Below are 27,259 nucleotides of genomic sequence, written 5' to 3' on the forward strand. Positions count from 1 at the left end.
TGTTAGTTTAAAAATCAATATATACATACATAGTTCTGATTCATGCTTTCAAGTAAGTTGTGTGTAGCTTGGCGTTCAATAAGTTAAAGAATGGTCTCATATTTTGAGAAACCACCTTGATAACTAAACGATTATATCCCTACTAATCCCTATTAATACTCTTACGCATACCCTAGACGGCTATGAGAACCAATAAGTCCATCCTAGAGGAGCTGAAAATCACCACACGGCTCTCTACAATATGTCAAGAACGCGCACTCAGCTTTATTGGACATATCATGCGGTCTAAGAAGCATGAGCTAGAAAGGCAGATTATCTTGGGTCAAATGGATGGCAAGCGCGTGCGAGGAAAAGCACCCATGAGATGGTCTGATGGTGTGAAGAGGGTGGTTGGCGGCAACATGCAGTGCGTGACTCATATGGCTTATGACCGCACACTATGGAGACGGAGATACATGGTCGCGATCCTCAGCAATGAGGGACCAAAGAAGAAGAAGAAGAAATCCCTATTAATATTATAAATGGGAAAGTAACTCTGCCTGTATGTCTGTTGCTTTGGTATGGAGATAGCCCGTTGAAGGACATATAGTCTGTCAAGACATTCCCGTCGGTATAAAAAAAAACGGAAAATTTAAAAAATGTAGGCGCGTAGGGCGTCCCATAGAAATTTGAATTTCGCACTAAGTTGTTTGACCGGCTATAGGATAGTTTTTATTATTCATCACCATCATTCAAGTCGCGGGCAGTAGCTAGTTAAGTTATTACACTGATTAACATTGCCCTTACCGATTAATTAGATCAAACCGTTTCAAGAAAGTGACCTAACCTTGTTCAATCGGAACATTTTGTAACTAAAGCTTCCGGACCAATGTCGCAACCGACAACCGATGATTTTTACCGATAATTAGCTATAAACAGCAGAATTAACGGTTCCGCCGCCAAAGGATCCGAGTGATCCTGTTTTGTAACGCGCACGTGGGTGATGAAACGCACATAATGCTTTGCTGTTACGATTATATTCGACATTGCGCTGTTCCGTTTTGCTAAATAGGTTGGAAGTTAGTTCAAATCAAAAGGTGCGTGCAGATCTGCCGATCGCGTCGCTACAGTGCACGATGCACCACTGCACGCTTTTTACTTTGCTAATCTTTTCTCAAACAGGCGCATTTGCGTCTCGTACGCCAGGTCTGGAAGTACCTTAACTTTCTTGGATAATACGAGGATACTTCTAATAATACATACATCTAAGTAACATGTCAGTTAAATAGGTTAGGGTGATTCGTTTAAAAAACAATAATATTGCCATTTTATGTGCAAGGGCCTCAAGACAAAGACACGCACGTTTCGTTAGTTCTTCAGAGACAATAGACGTAAGTCCCAACCATAAAAGTTTAATTTAATAATTTAACACCCAAATAATTCCCGCAGTTTCTCAATCAATTACACGCGAACAAAAAGCACCACGTGTTTATAGCTGCTATCATACCCATCAGATTTTAACTACCACACCATTTTCAAGCGCACCGTTATTTACGTGGTCTCCAAATACGAGTAGTTTTTGACGCACCGCGAGATCATGTTATAAGGGACGGGCTCGCAGTCATGACAATTTTATTGTGAATGAAGCAGCCATTGTAGCTAATCGTTTCCATTGTTTGATGTCCTTGTACTGAGTCATCGATTGCATGCGATCGATTATCTGATCAATTGGACGCCTTTGAACTTGGAGCCTTGGTGCGAAGATAAGAGGACAAAGAGCCAGTTATAAAGGAATCTTGGGACAAAAAGTATTAATTATTTTACTAGTTAAATGGTACAGGGAGCGGACAGATTGCATATTATGAGCCAATCATGTATAATGTTACTAAAAAGCGGGTTGCGCTATAAACTATGTACTAACATTAACGTTACAGATCGCACCGGCAGTTTAAAAACTGTCAAACTTTCCATGCAAGCTAATAAACTTTTTTAATTAGACTAATAAAACGTCATCACTGGCATGTATCTCTTGCTAAAATGTACAATAAAATGGGTCTACGCGAAAAACATATTTTTTATTCATATGTAAAATACCTATTTATATGTAGAATACCTAAGCTTGAAACATAATTTTCTTGGAATTGAAAAAGTGATTCCTGTACTTTACGTTTTAACCAGAAAAGTATTTAACAATATAGCTGTAGGTACTCTGACACTGCAAAGTAAGTATTACTTACGTATTTCGCAGTGTTAGAGTACCTAAGTATGTTCAACATGTTGACCTTATCCAAGAAAAGATGTTAGAAGGATGTCCTTTTCCGCCAAGTTGTGAAAGAGGTACTTCTCGGACAATGTTGTCAATCAACAACATAGATAGTAGGTAATTTTAAGTTTCTTTAAAGCCACTTAAAGTAGTCATTAGGGATTAATAGGCGGTAAAGTAAGGCTATACATATGTATGGCGGAATGTAAGATATTTTTTAGAGTTCCGTACCCAAAGGTTAAAAACGGGACCCTATTACTAAGACTCCGCTGTCCGTCTGTCCGTCTGTCTGTCACCAGGCTGTATCTCATGAACCGTGATAGCTAGACAGTTGAAATTTTCACAGATGATTATCTGTTGCAGCTATAACAACAAATACTAAAAAGTACGGAACCCTCGGTGCGCGAGTCCGACTCGCACTTGGCCGGTTTTTTTTTATAAAAAATGGCAATCTAATACTATGAATTCGAATTGATACGAATAACTGTACACGATGTTTAACGATTTTTTAAGTGAAAATTATATATCAATTATAAAAACCCTGTTTCGTTAACTACCTAATCTACCTATCAATTTTAACATCATTTTTAGCATGTAGGTTACAAATAATTACTACTATCTCGCCTGCAGTTGTGTTAATCGGTATTTAATTCTTTAAGCAGTTTCGTCTATTGATATTGGGATTTTACATCAACATGAGTACCTACGATTAACCTACCTAGTTTGTATCTTTTGTCATTATATTTAGCTTCAATATTGGTTGGGATCCTGTCACTGGTTTCAATGAGAGTTGAATATCTTAGAGATGAATGATCTATATCCACATAACATATGCATAAATATATATACATTCCCAAAGTTTCAAAAATATTTTTACGCTCCTACACCTTAGACAATAAAATCGTGTTCACATATTTTTGGGCCATTTGTCTGGATCGATATTTTTGCCTTCGACTGTACATATGTGCGTTGCGAAAATTTTTCATAAACTTGGAACGGAATTCTCGGAATTTCCAGAAAAAAATCACAGGTAACAAAGGCAATAATATCGACCCATATATAAAAATATTAGTAGTTCCCGAAATTTTTCCAAAAATTTCGCATGTTTGCTGCGCAAAATTCCCTTTTAGAACTGACCTTTTACATATAAAATGGCCACCGAGACATGACGCTGACATATTGACATACGGACAACTGACATAAATAAATTAATTACCGCAATTCACATCGAAATCGACTTTGCCAAATAAAAATAAAATAATTAGTTTTAATTAATGTCAAATGATTATTTTTATTCGTCAAAGTCACCATAGTCCATTTTAGAAGACAAAAACGAGACGTTATCTTAATTTAATACAATTCATGTTTTTTTTAAATACCTCGTTGGTGGCAAACAAGCATACGGCCCGCCTGACGGTAAACAGTCACTATCACTATGGACGCCTGCAACTTCAGAGGTGTTACATGCGCGTTGCCGACCCTTTAAAAACTTGTATACTACTTTTGTAAGTTTCTTGCATGGCATTACAATATCTTGACGTTGTCAACATGCGCGCAGTACAGTTGAGTCGCTCGCGGCACAATTACTATTACCTAGAGGTCATTTCTAGGGTTCCGTACCCAAAGGGTAAAAACGGGACCCTATTACTAAGACTCCGCTGTAGACAGTTTAAATTTTCACAGATGATGTATTTCTGTTGCTGCTGTAACAACAAATACTAAAAAGTACGAAACCTTCGGTGGGCGAGTCTGACTCGCACTTGCCCGGTTTTTGAGCTCTAGTCACACTTTTATAGACATTCTAGTTCGTTGGATTTAGTATGGCGATTATTTTCATATAAAACAAAGTCGCTTTCCGCTGTCTGTCTGTCCCTGCTTAGATCTTTAAAACTAAGCAAAGTATTTTGATGCGGTTTTCACCTATCAATAGAGTAATTTTTGAGGAATGTTTTAGTGTATAATTTTGAAAGGTTTTTGTCTAACCTGTGCGAAGCCGGGGTGGGTCCCTAGTATACTATAATCGTGGAGCATTTATGCACAGTGTTAATTCGCCAGGCAGGTTATATCACTGTACGGACTGGTTGGGCAAGATGGCACTTACGCAACGCTTGTGACACCATTCATATAACTAAGCTAGATGGAGTGTGTTCAGACCTTTTTCTTATTTTGTACGTAGTTTTTAACTTGCCTCAAAATTTAGATTTTCAGTTTTTCTATATTGTTTCTCGTTTTTTTAGGGTTCCGTACCCAAAGGGTAAAAACGGGACCCTATTACTAAGACTCCGCTGTCCGTCTGTCCGTCTGTCACCAGGCTGTATCTCATGAACCGTGATAGCTAGACAGTTGAAATTTTCACAGATGATGTATTTCTGTTGCCGCTATAACAACAAATACTAAAAACAGAATAATATAAATATTTAAATGGGGCTCCCATACAACAAACGTGATTTTTTTGTTGTTTTTTTTTCGTAATGGTACGGAACCCTTCGTGCGCGAGTCCGACTCGCACTTGGCCGGTTTTTTTCTTTAGGAAATGAGCTGTTTAGAAATGTACGTAAACTGTCTGACTAATCAAAAATATCTCTGGAAACAATAACGTATCAGTTAGAAAAAAATTTCGCCGAACTGCAAAAAAATATCGCACACAAGTACTCATTTGTACCGAAAACAAGGAGTGAACTTAAACTTTTGACCGGTACTGTAAAATAGTCGCTTTAGTAAGTGCACCCGTTAAAGGTAAGAACCTAAAATTTGGAGCATACAATTTTTTAAACTAAGAAAAAGTTATTGAAACTAATACCCCAACGGGTTTCACCAAATGGGGAGGAAATTTTAATCTTGAGCGAAGGCTGGTATAACGATAAAGTGGACAGACCTAAGTTAACTTTGTACAAGTGAGGGAGTGTCATTAAAAAGTTCATATTTTCATTGAAATTTTACATTGATGATGACATGGCCACACTTTGTCGTTGCAAATGCCATGCAGATTTAGCTTGGTCCGACTCCAGTGGGATTTCCGCACATTTTTAAAAAACAATGATCACTTTGTCTGATCATAGGCGTGTTGTCTTTTTGCCGACGGCATGCGCCTGCGCTTGCGCCCGCGCCGCGCGGACAGCCGGTGTAATTGGTAAGAAAACATTTCACAGATACTGTGTGGTATTGATGTCAAGAGATAGCGTTTTTAAGACGAAAGTAGACGACCACCCCGAAACTGCTTCCATACAAACGTTGTTCCCATTTTCCTCTATGGATATTAACATTATTGAAAATATTTTGACACAATTTGATGTATATTGACCATAGATATGCCCCTTCGTTTGATATTTTTCTAATTTTTTATTATTAAAAGAGAGGTGCATTTGAAAATTTGTATGGATTTTTTTTTACTTGTATAATCGCCAAAAATCAGTTTTTGAACCGATGAAGTCGCTACAGAAAATCCTCAAGATTGTTAAATATTTTTTCACAACCGTATTGTGATCTAAAACAGCAAAGCGATACGATTTTTCAACAACGACAAAAACTCCGCTCTCTGGACCTACGGCAACTGAAAAACAAACCGTAAAATGATTTTATTTATATTATACAGATAAAGAAATCATAAATCCAATTCCAGAGAATTAATCCATTTACTCCAATTAATAAACACGTTAATTCGCTCGTCCCTCGCACCAACCGTCGCATTCAAGAGGCGTCCGCTTTCACCGAACGCATTTTTTGCGACGCGGCGTCACTTTCTGCGTCGAACGACTGACTCACTGACATACAGACCTTTTATATGTATAAATGTGGACGGTTGCCATCTTACAGAAAGATAAGATAACCTTGTAGATTTAGCTTTTATTTCATATTCTTGTTACTGTTCATACTATTTTATTTCAGTACTGTGTCTGTTTATACATACATATCGATCGAGTAATATGTTTTATGTCAAACATTTCATATTTGATTTAAGCTTTTATCGCTGACTGTACTTTTCTTTCAACAGGCAACTAGTCCTACTCATCGAAACAATTTTAACAACTCCAACCAAACACAATTAGGTAAATTAGGTTGCGTTGTTTTATCGCAGAGTTTCTATGGCCACCTCCTGTCTTCATCATCAAATCAGCTCGATGGTACCATAATATTGCATTGTCATCCAATTTACATATGCATGCAAATTTTCAGCTTCATCGGAAACCGGCAAGTGGGTTAAATTTAACTAGGAAGATTTGTACCGTAGTCCCGTACAAACATAGGTACATAGCATACCTATTCTGTTTTTTTTATTCCGTAGACTAAAATGACATTTCATGTCTTACACATGAAACGTCATTTTAGTCTACGGAATAAAAAATAGACAGTTAAATTTAATAAAAGCTTGTAAAAAAAAACTTAAAACTGACGTATCTAAAATATCAAATATACTTCTGTCAGCGACTGCGTGAAATGATGATGATTAATTTGATGATATTGAAACCGTATTTTATATTTTATTTTTCTTTATTGGGGAAAAAACATATACAGGCCAGTGACAATACACAGATAAGAAATATTTTGAAATATATATGTCTCACGATAGTTTAATTTCGATTAATTTGATGATTGATAAAAACTCTCCTATGTCTTTTCCCAGGCTTCAAGCTTTAAACTATCTCCATAACAAATTCCACCAAAATCGGTTGAACGGTGTAAGCGTGAAGAGGTAACAGAGAAGCAGACAAATTGAGTCACTTTCGTATTTATAATTGAGCGAGCGTTAGCGAAGGTCTCCGTTTCACCTTGGGAAAAAATGCTTTCGTCCGGACGTTATCATCTGCAGGTCGCATTTCTCAGCCGATTCTCGTAAAAATTTGTGAGCAGATTCGTTAGTTAGAAGGATTTTTTCTGATGTTTTGATTTTTTGGAATAAGTTCCAAGTGGTGGAAATTGCCATAAAGGGCATGGATGTACACCCCCCAGGCCAAAAGTATGGAAACAAGCTTGTATTTCAATAGAAAAGTGTGATCTTTTAATTTTAAGCGATGGATTTTATACTAGTCATTGACAATTTGGTAAAAATAATAATAGAAGATTTTAAAAGTAAATTACTCTGGCTGTGATAGTTGCCAATTCAACATTTTGTCATGTAATTAAAGGGTAGGTATAATTAAGAACTTTTTCCTACTTTATTTTTTTAGTTTTTTGACAATATTTTAGGATGTTTTGATATTAAGCGTGTATTTTTAATCTTTTAGGTTTACCTAATGTAAGTCTTAGTTTACAAATATATACAACAAAGATAGAAACATGAGATATTAAAGAAAACAACGTTGTTTCCATACTTTTGGCCTGGGGTGTAAGTAAAGGGAGGTAGATATGGCACCAGCCGCTAGATCGTGAGCCATCAAATATAGGTTCCGGAACCTATATTGAGTAAGTCGTACGGTTGACGCCAATGTGTCAAAACTGTCACAATCATCTACTTAATATTGCCTGCATTTTAGTTTTGCCAACTATGGACGTCACGCGTCTATTTATTAATAAAAGGTCATTGATAAAGGGCTTATGCCGCCAATAGATTCTATGGCACTTAAGACTATTATTAGTTCGCTAAGTATTATTTTACATTTTTTTTTACTTATAGCGAGGTCTATAGCTCACAGAGCCACTAGTACAGTCGCCATCAGATATATCGGAGCGGCCGAGGTGCTCACAAATATCTGAACACGCCTCTATTGTCAAGGCGTTAGAGTGCGTGTTTAGATATTTTTGAGAATATCGACCGTTCCGATATATCTGATGGCGACTGTACAAGTAGGGTTAGTAGGGATGTTGTTATGACATTAGGTACTCATGGTCTGGCCTAGTAGGTAGTGACTCTGCCTGTGAAGCCGATGGTCCTGGGTTAGAATCCCTGTAAGGGCATTTATTTGTGTGATGAGCACAGATATTTGTTCCTGAGTCATGGATGTTTTCTATGTATTTATGTATTTGTATATTATATATATCGTTGTCTCTGTACCCACAACACAAGCCTTCTTGAGCTTACCGTGGGACTTGGTCAATCTGTGTAAGAATGTCCTACAATATTTATTTACAGTACATATGGAGCTACTTTACCGCACTAGTGCGATAATTAGCATATTACGTAACTATGTCAAAAATTCAAAGGGCCATATGTACTGTAAAACGTTGTACGATACATGTCCTCCCTTCGGTCGTGTTTTAATTTATCGCCACTCGTTGCGAATTTCCTATTTTTCGCACTTGTATACTGTACTATTATGTACTATTATTTATAAGTTAAAATAGTGTATTGATTTTCATGACCGTGACATTACGAATCAAGATAATAATTAATGTTAATTGGTTTGAAGATCCTTCTAGCTAATTGATTTACATTAATGACGAATTCTGATCAAGAATGACTATCGTCATAGACAATTAAATGGTTAAGACCAGCGAACTAGAATAACTAATTAACTTTATTTGTATCATCAGTCAGTGGGGCTGCAGCTTTATACAGTGTGAAAAAAATGAATGGGCCCTGGAGGGAAAGTGCCTTAAAACCTTAAGATAGCTCATTTTACTTTTAGGAAACATTCTTTTATTTTTTTAAAGAAACTAACTGCATTCAGAGTTTTTTTTATTTGTATAGTCTCCCCGGGAATCGAACCCGTACTTTTTATATAAAACCTAAATAATTGTGCCATTTTCAACCAAAATGGTACTTATTGTCGCTTGTCGGTAAGGCGCTATTTCCATATAGCTTCAATTAGAAATCAACCTTATCGACAAGCGACAATGTAACCTTTTGGTTGAAAACGTCACAATTAAAGAAAATTAGGTAAGTATTGTAGTACAAAAGACATCAACGCGTGCATAATATATGAATAGGTATTACAAATAGTCGCGCGTTGGTGTCTTTTCCACTAGACCACGACGCCACGTGATTGGTCAAATTCATTATAGTTGACTAAACCGTTTCGAAATAAATATTATAGTTAGTTGTGAGCCCATACATGAAAAGTACCCAATTACAGTTTGATATACGAAATCTTAATACGAAATTTCAACCATTACAGTCGACGAGTAGAAAAATGTATTTAGCTTCGCCTATATAATTATATTCCATCGCTGCCTCTAACACCATGATAAGACCTTAGTGAGAAGATTACAATCTTAGCTAATTATTAGTCTTTGCTGTTATGACTAAGATTCTAAGTAACGATGTTTATTCTATTAAGAACCTTGACTACTCACCGTACTCGCCAGTCATAAATATCTACACAATTAGCTTGGTGACACATTTTTATGATGTCAATCGATGTTGTTTTAGGATCTAATGTATATATGGTCAATGCATACAACTTTAATTATTAAAGCAATACAAAGAGAAAAGTCACTTATTTTGGAATATAAAAGAAGACTTAAGGGGCCCACTGACTATCAGTCCGCCGGACGATATCGGCCTGGCAGTTGTTCGGAACTGTCAATTTTTTGTTCTAACTGACAGGCCGATATCGTCCGGCGGACTGATAGTCAGTGGGCCCCTCAATTTTCAATCTTTTCGGATCTTTTGGGTATTGTCTTCGGTTCGGATCTTTTGGGTTTTAATACATTTAATATTGTCTTCGGTTACCGCGATAGTTACTCATGAAATAAAACGATGAAAACGGATTATATCGCGTATATTGAATTTATAATACATCCCGTCGTTTCGAACCCTTTACAGCGTTCGTGGTCAACGGGTGACTGAGGAAAAACTACAAAGTGCAAAAATACCCACATACTAAAAATAATGAACCATCATAGACTATAAACTTTAACTGGTTGCACATGCAAAATTGGTTCATAAGGCAAGTTATACAATACAACTATTTTCAAGTAAAGATATATATATACGCGATAAAACATAAAAATACATTTATTAAAATTTACACAGACTTCATAAAAACATCATAAATAAACGATTTTATTTTATTTTATAAAATACCATGTTAGGTCATCTTATGGCCAAAGAGGTTCACGTCACGTATAAAATAAGTTTTTTTTTATAATTTGCTCACTGTTTTCGAGCAGTAAAGTAACTATATATGTAACGGCGCGTGCTTTATTTAATTCAATTATTTTTGAATTGTTAAATTGATCGGGTAGTTGTGTTTGTTACTGACATTGACAAGTTGATCTATTTTAAGAGCGGGTAGTCCCGAATGGAGTTGTAAGTGTCATGGCGGCGCGGGACGTCATTCGTTGACAGCGCCCCGCACGAGATGGTCGCTCACAAACCCATTGGCTCTTAATCGTGATTTAATTTTGTAATCATCGAATATTTTTGGTGTAAGTTCATTAAAACAAGGAATACAGTGATTTGATTGTATCGTGAGATTATTATTTCGTAAAATCCTGCACGTGCACGCCCACACGACACCAATATGTCAACCACGCCTGTTCGGCCTCCCGATACCCCGACATCAGAAGTGGGATTACCAGAAACGGCGCAGGATCACCCTACAGGTCAGAGTGGTGTTATTCCTGAAAATAGTACTGACTGTCAAATGTGGAAAATGTTATTTGAAATGCAGCAACGTCAAATGATGGAACTGATTCGTACAATTAAAGAACCTAATGCCAATTATACGAAACTAGTGCTTCCTGAATTTAATCCTGAATCTCGTGACAGCGATGCTCGGGCTTGGTGCACTACTGTGGATTTGTGCATGCAAGAAAAAGAGATAAGTAGTAGTAACCTAATCATTGCCCTAAGTCGAGCGCTCAAAGGCACGGCAGCGTCATGGCTGGCCCAGAATAGTTTTGCTGGGATAACCTGGACTCAGATAAAGGATTCTTTTCTCGCTCGCTTTGACTACGTTGAAACACCTGCTGCTACATTATACAGGCTGCTCAACGAGAACCCAAATGACGGTGAATGTTTAGCATCATACGCTAATCGATTTTTAAGCACGCTAATGAACAGATGGAGTTCTTTATCAAATGAGCAGATAGCGATAGCTGTAACGTTAGCACATGCATCAAAAACTGATCCACGACTGCAAAGACTGGCTTTTACTACGGAAATCGATACGCGAGTGAAAATGCAACAAGAACTGATGGCCTATACTTATCGTAAAAGAGGGCCTGCGACACAGGATAAACCGTTGGCACAAAATGATGCTAAAAAACCCCGAGTTGATTCTTTACGGAGGTGTTACATATGCAACAAGCCAGGTCACGTGGCAATCGATTGCCGTGTTGAAAATGATTCAATTCAAGCATCGACATCGAAGAATACGGCTGATGTCCCGATAAAACCATCTTCGCTTACGTGTTTCTCCTGTGGCGAGAAAGGACACATATCGACGCGCTGCACGAAGAAAGAAGATAAGCGGAGCGAAGCGGTTGTGGAGCGTCGAGTGAATATGTGCACCGTCAAGCAAGCTTCAGACCAACTCTCTACTAATCACGGTGAGAAGTATTCATTCTGTTTTGATTAAGGTGCTGAATGCTTTCCAATTAGTGTGTAGTGTGTTTTGCTGTCCCTGGTAAGTAACAGCAAAACATTGTAAACTTACTTGTCATAGATAAACGATTTACAGTGGTTACAGTGTAATATTCCAATATTAACCACGATCAATATACAGGGGTTCTCAGTGCAATTGCTATTCCATACTGTACCTGATGATTGCATATCTCAGGCTATCGTAGTGAGGCGAGATTTATTGGCGTTTAGTAGAAATGACTGAGGATCAAACTTATTATTAAGAAAATTAAGACGGTAGCGGTTTGTGAAGTAGGCTCTAGTTAATGGTTTACAAAACAGTTACTGACTTTACTCGAAGGAAACGCAGATCAATTCGTGGAAGGAACTCCAACCGGTGGAGGGAGTTAGCACCGAGCAATTTGAAATCAAACTAGCTGTCCCAAATCGTTCTGTACAAAGACGTCTGTATCTACTGAGTTCAGAAGAGAGGGAAGTAGTGCGTGGTAAAATTAAAGATCTTTAGGACGCGGGTATAATTCGAGAAAGATGTTGCCCATTCTCCAGCTCTATTTTATTAGTCAAAAAAAAAGCTGCACCACTTTATAGATTGACATCCGGGAAAGGGAAAAATGTTTGGAATTTGAGAAAATTAGGCAAGACGTTGTCGCTATTCTTACTGATAAGCCGGTTTTAGCAGACCAAGGTAGGTGCTTCGCTTGAAAGGAGATTAAAGATTTCTGTATGACCCATAACGTAATAGCCTACACCTTATAGCGACAAGTAGTAGTCGTGCTAATTTCATTAGAGTTTGTAGTTTTATTAGAGTTGAATACCTCATTAGAAACAACCGAAAGTAGCATCGTCAGGATGCCCTAACGGCGCTGGTGAGTACAAACAAGTGGTGTTACTGTTTTTGTATGTTGGGTTGTGTGTAAAAGACTTGAGTAATATGATAGTCTTGGTGGCGATTAGCAGCTTAAATGCTATAATGTTGCCTTGGTGGCATTAGTTGGCCACAGGAGGATTGTTTGACCTAGGTAACGATAGTTGGCCTTGGTGGCAGTAGTTAGCCTTGGTGGCATTAATTAGCCTTGGTGGCATTAGTTGGCCTTGGTGGCATTAGTTGGCCTTGGTGGCATTAGTTGGCCTTGGTGGCATTAGTAGGCCTTGGTGGCGTTAGTTGGATTTGGTGGCACTACTTGGCCTTGGTGGCATTAGTTAACCTTGGTGGAATTAGTTGACCTTTGTGGCATTAGTTAGCCTTGGTGGCATTCGTTAGCCTTGGTGGCATTAGTTTGGCCTTGGTGGCATTAGTTAGCCTTGGTGGCATTACTTAACATACTGGTGGCATAAGTTGGTTTTGGTGGTAGATGCTACCCTTGCCAACTGGCAAGAGTACCACGCTGTTAATAAGGAGAGAAAGAAAAAAGCTAGTCAGTTACTAATGGTTTAATTAGTATGTTCATTTGTTGATGTTGTAAAGCGGTCAGAATGACCGAGCAGGTAGCTGTGTGTACATTGGTGGTTTTATTGTTCACAGATGAGCCAGAGAGCAGAGATGATACACACGAGGACGTGTGATGATGCAGGACGGCCGTAACGGCGCGTGCTTTATTTAATTCAATTATTTTTGAATTGTTAAATTGATCGGGTAGTTGTGTTTGTTACTGACATTGACAAGTTGATCTATTTTAAGAGCGGGTAGTCCCGAATGGAGTTGTAAGTGTCATGGCGGCGCGGGACGTCATTCGTTGACAGCGCCCCGCACGAGATGGTCGCTCACAAACCCATTGGCTCTTAATCGTGATTTAATTTTGTAATCATCGAATATTTTTGGTGTAAGTTCATTAAAACAAGGAATACAGTGATTTGATTGTATCGTGAGATTATTATTTCGTAAAATCCTGCACGTGCACGCCCACACGACACCAATATGTCAACCACGCCTGTTCGGCCTCCCGATACCCCGACATATGCTTGTGTCACGTGTAAAATAAAAGTTATTTTATTTTATAATTTGCTCACTGTTTTCGAGCAGTAAAGTAACTATATATGCTTGTGTCACGTGTAAAATAAAAGTTATTTTATTTATTTTATTTTATTTATTTTATTTTATAATTTGCTCACTGTTTTCGAGCAGTAAAGTAACTATATATGCTTGTGTCACGTGTAAAATAAAAGTTATTTTATTTATTTTATTTTATAATTTGCTCACTGTTTTCGAGCAGTAAAGTAACTATATATGCCTGTTTGAGTTGCTAGGGTGAATACCTAATTTGTCCTTACTTGTATTTTTATGGTCACCTTTTTGCTAGAGGGTATTTTGAAGGTCCCAGCACTCAAATCACTGATCACCAAAATATCGGAGAAATAAGGTTTCAATTTGTATTATTTCTATAAGTTTGTTATTTGGTAGGTATATATTTTATGTAAACGAGAAACATAAGTTATTATATCAGGAAAAACTATGTCGTAAACAACGACAGTCCAATGTTTTTAAAACAGGCTTTTGTAGGAACTAGTTTGTCGAATTTTTAATGGGTTTTTTTGTTTCATGTCTAATCAAAATGTTAGTAAAATTTTAATAATTAATGCTTAGAACGTGTTAAATTGACCTTTAATATTAATAACACCACAGTATATTAGACACTATAATATACCTACTTACATAACATTATTTAGTTTATTTTGAGGAGTAGAGCTGATTTCCGAGTGCTACTTAGGCATAATTAAAATACGTGGACCTAAGAGCGTTTCCACATTGTCCGATCCAATATCGGATGTCGGAAGGAAGTAAAATGTAAGATAGAAAGAAAGAAAGAAGAAAGAAAAGACATTTATTGTAAAGACCTTCTACAAACAGCGCCACCTCAGTTACAAAAAAGAACTTACTCACTAAACACTTAAAGCTAGGTACAATGGTAGTTATAGAAAAAGGAGTAAGGTAAGGGTTAATGAATAAACACAAATTTTGGCGCCGCTATATATGTGGATATATGTGTTTCTTTGTTTTTATTTATGCATTTGACAAATCGTATTACTAAAAAATGATAAATAACGCAAAAAGGTGGACTTAATGCCAATGGCACTCTCCTGCAGCTGTTTTTGTCATAGGCGCCTTCCGACATCCGATATCGGAAAGGTGCTTCCGATAAATTCAGCCATGTCGGAGCCCCCCGTCAGCTGTCGGACCGATAATATTTGTTTGTGTGCGTATGTGTAGGCATAATGCTTGTTGTAGTGTACGTGACCGCTAAAGACGGCGCCCGGGCGCGCCCCCGCGGCCTGACTACGCGGAATGTAGGATCCTACAGCTCCCAGCCCCCAGCCGACCTTATATGTGGTATTTTCTATAAAAAGGGACCTTATTGTCGATGGAGCTTACGCCATTACATAGAGTAACTTATACTAGAGCGGTTACTGTCATAGTAAATTTTGTAACCCCAGTAAATTCACTGCCATCTGTCGACACACTTTAAAACTAAAAATAAATATTTAAAAAATACGATGAAATGTATTTAAATATGGATAAATGATTTTTTTATTTGCATTAATTATTTTTATATGATTTTGACCCATGTTCTGTCACTGGTATGCGTTAAAATTATAAATAACAAACGAAACAGTCAACGCCCTCTATACGAGTGTAGGCCAAAACTAGTGGCGCCATCTGATCGAGAATCAAATTTTCGTGATTTTCGAGGCACGTTTTTTCCTTAGACTGTATCCATCTATTACGGAGTTATATCTATCTTTGGCCATTATAAATAATGCTCCGATATAGATACAATGCCGCGTGACGCTGTGCGGCGTAAGCGCCATTGACAATAAGATCCCTTTTCATAGAAAATGCCCCATATAAGTATGTATGAATAAACTCAATCATCAAATACCTCATTGACTGTATTATCAGGAACAAAGCGGAACAGTACAAAGATTCATACGTAAATATTTAAACACTTATTCACTTATTGTTATTGAATTATTCACAATAATGAGTAATGGCTTCCTTTGAAGACAATCCTTGTGGTTTGAAGGTAAGGAATTTCATACTATATTTATTGTTTTTGTATTTCTTTGTTTGATTGGCGTTTTATAAATTCTTTATTAGATATGCAAGGTATTATATAGTATATTTTACTATTATTATTATTATTGGGGCGTTGTGGGCCTTTGAGTGTCACGTCGACCAAACAGTGATCTATTGTGACGGCCCTTTAAAGCTCATTACCATAGAGTAACTTATACTAGAGCGGTACTGTCATAGTAAATTTTGTAACCCCAGTAAATTCACTGCCATCTGTCGACACACTTTAAAACTAAAAATGAAGATTTATAAAAATATAATAGAATGTATTTAAATATAGATAAATGATTTTTTTTATTTGCATTAATTATTTTTATGATTTTGACCCATGTTCTTTCACTGATATGCGTTAAAATTGTTAAATAACAAACGAAACCGTCAACGCCATCTATACGACTGTAGGCCAAAACTAGTAGCGCCCTCTGAACGAGAATCAAATTTTCTTGATTTTCGGGGCACGTTTTTTCCTTAGACTGTATCTATCTATTACGGAGTTATATCTATCTTTGCTCATTACTAATGCCCGTTGAATCCAGAAAATTCCAGATTCTTTGGGCCGTAATGTTCTGTACCTCATAGGGTTGCAGAGTTGCAGTACGTGCCGCCCTAAGTAGGTACTTCTTTTTGACATTAGTGGTCCACAGGAACAGATAATGTGCATTGCAGTCTCCTCTGACTCCTGGCAGAACCTGCATGTCGGATCTTGTATCTTTCCTATTTTATATTTTACTATACTAGCTTTTGTCCGAAACTTCCTCTGCGGGTTACCGAAAATTCGCAAATTGCGGGGATCTTTATCTTTTACTCCTGTAATTAGAGTGACAGAGAAAAATGCCCGCAATTTGAGAAAGAATTTCGATTTTCGCGGTTATAGCCCAGACGTTACCTTACCAGACATAAATATAACTATGTTACTTGAATTTTCATGACAAATTTCACGTTACTTCAGAATATCGTTTGACAATAGGTGGGTACGGATTTACGGAACCTTTGGAGCGAGAATTTGTTTCGCACTAGTCAAGTTTCAAGATAACTATCTTAGCAATAGCTTCTAGCTTATTAATAATAGCACAGAATAAATAATAGTACTAGGTACAGAAGGTTCACTCTCTAACAAAACGCGTGTATTACGACAGATATGACCACTAGGTGGCGCAAGCGCGAACAGGCGTCCGTTCCGTAGCGGTGCGCGGCAACTACTATGGCTAGACACCAAAATTGGTGTGGGCCGCATGTACTTGTAGCGACGTGACGAAATCGCGGAGTGAGCCACGCCTGGTAATAGTTAAAGCTAATATTTATAACTTCTAGCTTAGCTGAGAGGTCAAATCACATCGGCTTTGCGAATAACTCTAAATACCAGCGCGCGCGCACACAATTAATAAGCTGCCAGTAATCGCTGGCTATCTCGCGTGCTCCAGATTCTTTCTAGGTTGTGCTCGGAAAGTGCGTAATGTTGTGCGAAAGAGAGAAAGGCAATACAACAATTATGTGTTTTTATAGAATCTAATTTCACGTGTTTATGTCAGAGTCATGGGTCATGAGTGTTTTGTATTTAGGTATTTATATTATTATATTTTTGTCTTAGTACCCACAACACAAGCTTTATTTATTGAGCTTACTGTGAAGCTTAGTCTATAGAATTCCATAGTAATGAAAGACCTATTACCGGTAGTAAATAAAATACAACTTATCTGCTTTGCCCAGAGGTTGACTGGTAGAACTCTCTATCAGTCAAGGCATTCGCCTTATGGCATTAAGTACGCCTTTTGTACGATTGTATTTCTTTTGTGCAATAAATATTAAATAAATAAATAAATTACAGGTAGTGAGTTCCTAATACCAACCAAAGGCCTGACACTCTTTGACAAAGAAAGATAGTCTTATTGCGAAAGAGAAAATAGTGCCATGCTTTGTCCGTATCACCGACCGGGTGGCATCATAGGTATATTCATATAAAATTGGAGGCGATGGCGAAACACCGAAATTTATAAGAGTGAAAGAGAAAAAATCCTATGCTGCCAAAATTTTATATGAATATTCTTTCTCTTACCCGGCCCAATCGCTCGGTAGCACGTCTATAAATACTTGTATAATGCATGTGCAAAACAAAACAAAAAACTAGACATCATAGACCAAAAGCCCTCTCTGATTTCTTTCGATGAACATATTCCGGTTTTTAATTTCAGCCATGTATGATGCGATGCGCCTCCTTTGGTAAAGGGTAAAGGCCTATACACACTTGCCAACCTGTCACGTCTCCCCAATGCTGTCTTACGCAACTGAGGCCGCGACCTTGTGCATCGGTATTTCTTCATCGAATCATGGCTGCATGCATTACAAATTGTATGGTGTACCGATCATTATTGAACGAAGGCTTCAATCAAGACTAATGGATCAAAAAATTTCGGGTAAACCGCCTTTTCTGTGGACATTACCAAGGTTAACGATTTGGATACTTTTTCTAAGACTTGTATCATAAAACTTTTCGCGAAACCTACACTCATATTAAAATAGTTTTTCACTCTAATTCTCCTATCCTATCCTATCCTTTAAATAATTATAACAGCATTTTATGTTTAGCATTAAATAAATCTATGTAATAGACACAGACGTGGCCAAGTAAGTGTATTATTACATTCAACACATTTTACAATTTTATATGAAGAAATGCGTTGGTTTCTAATTTTTTGGTAAAAAAAAATTGAAATCTATCAAAAAGATTCAAGTCTCTAGCTATAAAAGAGTCGAGTCGCTAACAAGTTGAAAATAACGAGTTTTGACTTAGGTCATAGAGTAACTTATACTAGAGCGGTACTGTCATAGTAAATTTTGTAACCCCAGTAAATTCACTGCCATCTGTCGACACACTTTAAAACTAAAAATAAATATTTATAAAAATACGATAAAATGTATTTAGATATGGATAAATGATTTTTTTATTTGCATTAATTATTTTTATATGATTTTGACCCATGTTCTTTCACTGGTATGCGTTAAAATTATAAATAACAAACGAAACAGTCAACGCCCTCTATATGAGAGTAGGCCAAAACTAGTGGCGCCATCTGATCGAGAATCAAATTTTCGTGATTTTCGAGGCACGTTTTTTCCTTAGACTGTATCCATCTATTACGGAGTTATATCTATCTTTGACTTAGGTACATAATTATAACATACCCCCATTCATATCAGTAGAAAAAAGGCGCAAAATACAATTTTCTATGGGAAATCTAGTGTGCTTAAACGAAATGAATTGTCTGGGTAGAGCGGGTTCTCCGGATGTCCTTTACATTATACTACTAAAATAATATTTTTTTTTATTTACATTTTCATTTTTTTATCAACGCTTTGAGCCTACCTATTTTTGCCTTTTTCTGTTGACAAAGTGGGTGTGCCAGAGTAATTTTTTTTTTCATTTATTTATTGCAATCATGTTCATTTCATACAGGTGGTAAATAAAATATAGTCGGTACATGATACCCTGTTAGGGCACAGCAAAATTGTCTTAAAAACTAAATTAACAAAACAATTTTATTTTATTTTATAAGTTACATATTACATTCTGATAGAAAATGACATAATTACTATGATATTAATTATTCATTCTATATTATTTCGTTATTCGTTTATATTATTATCATTTAAATATTCGTTCAATGTGTAATAACATTTTTTTAATAAAAGAGATTTAATTAATTAAAACATTTTAATACGTCTATTATGAATCTGAAAAACACAGTAGCAGAAGACTCAAAAGACTAAGGTCTTAAACAAACACTACTTGCTGTCACCCGTCCTTATCCACAAGAATGGATAATTAGTCGCATGATAAACTCGCTTTTTAGGGTTCCGCACCCAAAGGGTAAAACGGGACCCTATTACTAAGACTCCACTGTCCGTCTGTCTGTCACCAGGCTATAATATCTCATGAATCGTGACAGCTAGACAGTTGAAATTTTCACAGATGATGTATTTCTGTTGCCGCTATAACAACATATACTAAAAACAGAATAAAATAAATATTTAAGTGGGGCTCCCATATAACAAACGTGATTTTTTTGCCGTTTTTTGCCTAATGGTAAGGAACCCCTCGTGCGCGAGTTCGACTCGCACTTGGCTGGTTTTTGTTATAAACTCTGTTGTCGTATAAGTTGTAAATCGTTATCATGGTTCGTGACACAGAGGCGATGCACGAACATGTACGTATACCGCGTATACGTACGAGTATAATTGACCGGTAGAGGTCGGCGAGTTATCCTCATGATGAAACTGCAGGCTAATTTACCTGTTACTTGCAGGTAGAAGAATACCTAATAAATAAAGATTAAGACGAGGATAACGTTTAACTTTCTGGTAAACTCATTTCCTCAAAGGTTAACTGGAAGAGATCCCATACAGGGATAAGTTCACCTTGTTGTATCTAACTTACTCAGTGACTGTGTTTTTCGTGTTGTTATTTTTTATGTACATACAATAAAGTATGTACATATATAACGTAACGCACTTTCATAAAAAAATTAAAACAATTTTTAGTGGACAAAACTTACTACACAGATGAGTAATACCTACAAAATAATGACGACTAAGTACAGTTATTAAATTATATTTCAAGCAGGCGATGGTTCCATAACTTTAATGCCCAATAATTACATGTTAGAATTAAAAATAAAATATAAAGATCTCATGTATCTGCGTAAAATTAATGTTTTCAGTTCAGTTAGTCATTAAGCTACATAAGAATGTAAATTGCAATGCCCTTGCAGGGCTAATAGCTGATCTTGTTTGAAATACCACCTTATGTATGCACCTATGAAAGCAATAAAATACTGAATACTGAAATTGTACACGTTTTAATCAGAAGCAAATGTCATAAACAACATTTGCAGGGCATACTCTAACCAAAACCTTACATTAAAGTTGGCTAAATAAAAAAACCGGCCAAGTGCGAGTCGGACTCGCGCACGAAAGGTTCCGTACCATTATGCAAAAAACGGCAAAAAATCACGCTTGTTGTATGGGAGCCCCACTTAAATATTTATTTTATTCTGTTTTTAGTATTTGTTGTTATAGCGGCAACAAAGTGAAAATTTCAACTGTCTAGCTATCACGCTTCACTGTCACCACTGACTCCATTGAATAACAGACAAACGGACAGACAGACGGACAGCGGAGTCTTAGAAAAGGGGCCCGTTTTTACCCTTTGGGTACGGAACCCTAAAGACGTCTTATTTTCATTTATTTTCAGTTGTAAATATATCGTTACCCTACACCTACATACATACTTTTAGTATAAAATAAGTAGCTAAAGTCTGTCAAGCCATTTCCGCCAGTAGAAAAAAGCAGCAAATTTAAAAAATGTAGAAGCGAAGGGTAATCGTCCCATGGAACATTTGATTTCGCGCCTTTTTCTACTGAAAAAGTTATTTGACCGTCTATAGTTCCTCCGTTCCGTCGTTCGTGCCTATGTCAGTGTCGCAAGTTTTGCGCGGCGCACTATATATTTTTAGGGTTCCATAACGAAACCTACGGAACCCTTAACCGTCATCCTACACCTTTCGCTCAATCCGAATGCATAATAATTATATCAGTCGCTTCACAATCATGACTTTTTTCCTTCAACGTAACGATTACGTGACGTATAGTATACGTGTCGTAACCTCACTTATTCCCAACGTACTAAATACAAAACCAGTATAAATTTTATCTTTGCATACGTATAGTCGGTGAAAGCGTAAGGTTCTTTATATTATGGTTTATTCTGTAAAGTGGTAAGTGAATATTAATCCATTTGCGTCACATGCCGGAAGGCAGTGGTTTACATGCGTAGGTACAGTACAGTCAGTACATTCACAAAGTTGGCTAATCTGAGAAAAGAGTTTACCACTGCCTCATTTTTAGGGTTCCGTACCCTAAGGGTAAAAAGGACCCTATTAATAAGGCTCCGCTGTCCGTCTGTCTGTCTGTCCGTCTGTCACCAGGCTGTATCTCATCAACCGTGATAGCTAGACAGTTGAAATTTTTACAGATGATGTATTTCTGTTGCCGCTATAACCCTCGGTGTGCGAGTCCGACTCGCACTTGGCCGGCTTTTATTTTATCTTGAGCATCATTATACTGACCACCAATAGTTTTTCTATGTTTTTTAGGGTTCCGTACCCAAAGGGTAAAACGAGGCCCTATTACCAAAGATAGATATAACTCCGTAATAGATGTTTACAGTCTAAGGAAAAAACGTGCCTCGAAAATCAAGAAAATTTGATTCTCGTTCAAAGGGCGCCACTAGTTTTGGTCCACTGTCGTATAGATGGCGTTGACTGTTTCGTTTGTTATTTAACAATTTTAACGCATATCAGTGAAAGAACATGGGTCAAAATCATAAAAATAATTAATGCATTTAAAAAAAATCATTTATCTATATTTAAATACATTTTATCGTATTTTTATAAATCTTAATGTTTAGTTTTAAAGTGTGTCGACAGATGGAAGTGAATTTACTGGGGTTACAAAATTTACTATGACAGTATCGCTCTAGTATAAGTTACTCTATGCTATTACTAAGACTCCGCTGTCTGTCTGTCTGTCTGTCTGTCTGTCACCGGGCTGTATCTCATGAACCGTGATAGCTAGGCAGTTGAAATTTTCACAGATGATGTATTTCTGTTGCCGCTATAACAACAAATACGCACACTACACGGGTCCGTAAAATTTCGCACTTGTAATATTTTTAATACTCTTAGGACAATACATTTAGCGCCGTAGTGGAATGTTATCGATCCCAGTGCGCCCTCACGAACGGCCAAGAGGGTGAAACGCCGGAGTGGGTTTAGTGGGTAGGGCCAATTCTCCCCCCCTCTCGCCAAGAGAGGGAAAAGGAGCGGCGAGTCCCACACACCGTGCGTAAGTGCATTCCCACTCGGACAAAAAAAAAAAAGGACAATACATTTAGGTTGACCTAAAACTAGAGTTAAATTGCTAAGTATATTGATATAGATTTTACTTATTTTCTTAAAAATATATGCTATTCTTACGTGTAACATAAAAAAGCATAAGAATAAGAATTACCTGAAAAGCCAAAATGAAGTGTAAGGTAATAACGTGGCTTTCCATAGGAACGGGTCCTTATATGCTTCATGTGGATATTAAGGACTTTTACATCAGAAAAGGGTCCTTATTCTCCATGTGCATAAGGATCCATTTCTAAAGGAAAGGTCCTTATGTACCTGGAGCATAAGAACCCTCCTCTGATGGAAATAAACATATTTAAATAGCCTATTTGTGGATATTTTGTCATATGTACAGTCGAAGGCAAAAATATCCTTCATTATGGCACTACTAACGTTCTGTCACCCACTTCCCGCTTTTCTGCTAATTCTTGTATTCGTCATGTGTTTGTCTGTGATGTTCATAACAATTATTTGTTTTTAGGTTTTTCCAACCACATCCTCCCAAGAACACCGAACATTCTCCTCACGTGCGAAAGTCAAAAATCGACATTGGCAAATTCGCCCTGTGCAAAATTGCAGAGAGTAAAAGTCAGATAGGAAAAAAAAAACGATCCAGACAAATGGTCAAATTATTGTCTAAGGTGTAAGAGCGTACACATATTTTTGAAACTTTGTGAATGTATATATATTTATGCCCTTGACTGTACCACTGTAGAATTACTGGGCCAATATAAATGAGGTGACAATTCGCCTTTTATGACCCGAGTCATTTAGGCAAAAAATTAACAGACTTCCAAAAAAGCAGAAAGGCACCAATGCGAAACCGGATTTTAGTTATTCGAACGTTTTATTTTTACAAATTGCCAAGGTTAAGTACATACCAATACCCTGGCCCAGGGGGGGTGGGGGGGTAGGGGTCGGCAAACTGCATGCGGCTTACGTAGTAACTATTTATTAATCTGTGATGCGGCTCTTTGGACCTGCAATTTTGAGTCGCCCAAAGAGAGGCGGTTTTATTTTGAAAACGGCAAATTTCAATTCCCATACAAAAATGTGACAAGAGACAAAAAAATTCAATGTGGAAATATCGCAATTTCGGAAAATTAATACATAAGTATACCAGTTTTTGTTCAATGTTTAGTCGCAAATACTTAGGTTTTCAGTCGCAAATACCTGCCGATGCTATACATACGGGTATTGTAGTTTCACTGTCAAACAACTGGTACTTACTTATCGACAATATGTGAACAACACAATGCTTTTATGTAGGTCGTGCGTTTAAACAAAATTAGCAATGCGACAGCGAGATGGAAAGTCAAGAGTTCGTATTAGGGAATGCAAACCGGTTTCTAATTTTATAAAAAACCGGTTAATAACCGCATATTAACCGAAATTTCATACAAATAAAAACCGGTTTGCGTTCCCTAGTTCGTATTGCAGCGCTGATCATCCGAAGACACTAAATTTGACATTTGTAAACTTAAAAAACCGGCCAAGTGCGAGTCGGACTTGCGCACGAAGGGTTCTGTACTATTACGCAAAAAACGGCAAAAGAATCACGTTTGTTGTATGGGAGCCCAACTTAGATATTTATTTTATTCTGTTTTTAGTATTTGTTGTTATAATGGCAACAGAAATACATCATCTGTGAAAATTTCATTTTTCTAGCTATCGCAGTTCATGAGATACAGCCTGGTGACGGACAGAAGGAGAGTGAAGTCTTAGTTATAGGGTCCCGTTTGCCCTTTGGGTGCGGAACCCTAAAAGCAGCCTCTGCCGCGCGCATAGTCAATGTCAAACAAAACGGTGCGGTGGTAAACAAAAATTTATAATAAGAAAAACGGCCCACCAAATTAATGGAACCGTGTCAAAATTCCTGCTACTTATATTGACCTACTTTTCTGCTATGAATTTCGCGGTGTAAGTACCTACATGTTTTCTCCTCATTCGTAGGTAGTTTTACTGTAATAAATATTTGCGATTCAAATAAGACTTTACCCAGTCAACATAACAATAAAAGAAAACATTAAACAAAACCAAATTGAATTAACCTTAAAATAGCGCTATAAAAAAACGATTAAGTGAATCGTAAGTTACTCAATCCATCAATAATTTGATAAGTAACATTCCACTGATTGCTCAACCACATTATAGACAAGGCTGTATGCAAGTGCCTTAGTCTGCTTAGTCTTAAACCCTAGAGGAAAATTTCAAAATAATTCGCCCATCTTACCTTTAAGTTCGATTAACAGCAAAAAATTTCTAAATCAAGTAACACGCGCTCACAAAGTCGTTAATTTTAATTTCACAACACGCACTAAAACACGAAATCCACTGTGAATTTTGACAGCTGTCAGTGATTTTTTTTTCGAAAATGAAGTCTGTTCCACAGACGTGCGGTGGTATGGAGACCGCTTTAGTAACTGTAGATTGCTTGCTTGACCACTTTCGAATCTGCAGCAATGTTTACAAACTTATTGGATAACCAAACAAATAACTTTTATTTCCTATTACCAACACAGTAAAGTGTTAAACCGCGTGGCAGACGTGTATTTATTATTGGTGATCGTTCCCGCTGTTAACTTTTGACGTAAGTGAAGAATCAAATATAGGTCTTAACCGCTTACGTTAAAGATTACGGGGGTTTTGGAAATAGAAGAAGATATCGCGATATGGATTAAGGTTGTATACTCGTATGTATATACATCGATTCCTATTTTAAGTTGGTTAAGGTTAAAGTTAAAATAAATATATAACGACCTACATTGGAACGGGTGGAAATATTTATTATGCCTTATGACTCACATACGTCAGTCGGTAGCATATACATTTTTAAATGACTAATAATAATAAATCTTTTAATTGATATTTACCAATAGCTTTTCGGTGAAGGGAAACATCGTGAGGAAACCGGACTAATCCCTATAAGGTCTAGTTTACCCCCTGGATTGGAAGGTCAGATGGCAGTCGCTTTCGTAAAAACTAGTGCCTACGCCGAGTCATGGGATTAGTTGCCAAGCGCACCCCAGGCTCCCATGAGCCGTGGCAAAAATGCCGGGACAACACGAGGATGAAGAATAAAATATTATATGTTTTGTAGTTGTTTTAAAGAACATAAAGAGAAAAAACTACCCTCAAAAAAGCATTCTGTAAACTTATAAAATGCAGCCCGTCTGCCTTGAAAAAAAATTCGCCACACGTAGGTTTTTTAGTCGAACTGATTCAAATTTAATATCTGTAGGTAGTTGAATCAGAGAGTTGAAGTAGTTTATAGTATTTTTTTACTTATATATTTTTTTTTATTTTAATTCAAAAAAGTGCAAAAAAAATAAAAAAAAATAGTATTATAAGCACCTGCGAGGATATTAGGGTTTACTTTTTAGTTCCAGAGAAAATCCCATTATTCCAATACCTACGCTCCATACAAAATAAAATAAAACTATTTTTTTACTAGCCTAATTTAGTGTCCCACTGCTGGGCAAAGGCCTCCCTTGCTTCCTCCACTCGACCCTGTTGTTTGTAGTTTCCCGCCAATCCGGATAAAATGCGTCCAAGTCGTCCCGCCATCTCCTTTTCGGCCTACCTGCACCCTATAAAACTATATAATGCCAAAGATAGATATAACTCCGTAATAGATGGATACAGTCTAAGGAAAAAATGTGCCTCGAAAATCAAGAAAATTTGATTCTCGTTCAGAGGGCGCTACTAGTTTTGGCCTACAGTCGTATAGATGGCGTTGACGGTTTCGTTTGTTATTTAACAATTTTAACGCATATCAGTGAAAGAACATGGGTCAAAATCATAAAAATAATTAATGCAAATAAAAAAATCATTTATCTATATTTAAATACATTCTATCGTATTTTTATAAATCTTCATTTTTAGTTTTAAAGTGTGTCGACAGATGGCAGTGAATTTACTGGGGTTACAAAATTTACTATGACAGTAACGCTCTATATAATGCGAAATCTAAGACGGTTCAACATCGCCGTAGAAAAGAGGTGTCACCGAATTTTAACTCTTTGACCGCTAAAGACATCCAACATTTCATCATTTCATTTCATTTTCACCATTTCCAACAAATGTTAGGTGTGGCGTTCAAAAGGTTACGTACAGCGAACTAGTTACGTTTCCACATCTACCCTCGCGAACGCAGCTCTAACAACTCCACTGGCCGGCGGAGTTTGCAAGCTTCAAGCCTGTGGGATGGGTAGCTAGTATAGTTAACGCTATCTCTACTGAGTTCGTTCACTTACGTACTAACAATGGCATTATGTTAAACAAAAGCCATTATGTCTTTTGTGCCTGAGCGCGTGGCCTTTGTGCCTGAGGCTCCCACACAATAGCCACGCGATCAGGCACAAAGGCCACGCGCTCAGGCACAAAAGAAATAATGGCTTTTGTTTAACAGAATGCCATTGTCAGTACAGGTAAGTGAACGAGCTCAGTAGATAGACCGCATACTATACCTATCAGACGGGTAGAGGCGTATTTTAAAGATTTGGCGCCCCGGGCCAATTAGATTTGCCGTCCCG

The 27,259-nt window shown here is 37.2% G+C and overlaps 1 protein-coding gene across 1 annotated transcript in view; it reads right to left on the reverse strand.

Moving 5' to 3' along the window:
* The window catches only part of LOC134753517 (scavenger receptor class B member 1), a 110,988-nt gene extending 85,833 nt beyond the window's left edge, over positions 1-25,155 (reverse strand). The window contains exon 1 of the mRNA XM_063689414.1: positions 24,958-25,155. The gene's annotated coding sequence lies outside the window, so the exon portion shown is untranslated. The remainder of the gene's footprint in view (positions 1-24,957) is intronic.
* Positions 25,156-27,259: the final 2,104 nt, after the last annotated feature.

The sequence above is a fragment of the Cydia strobilella genome, chromosome 27, assembly GCF_947568885.1.
Source record: "Cydia strobilella chromosome 27, ilCydStro3.1, whole genome shotgun sequence".
Taxonomy (NCBI): Eukaryota; Metazoa; Arthropoda; class Insecta; order Lepidoptera; family Tortricidae; genus Cydia; species Cydia strobilella.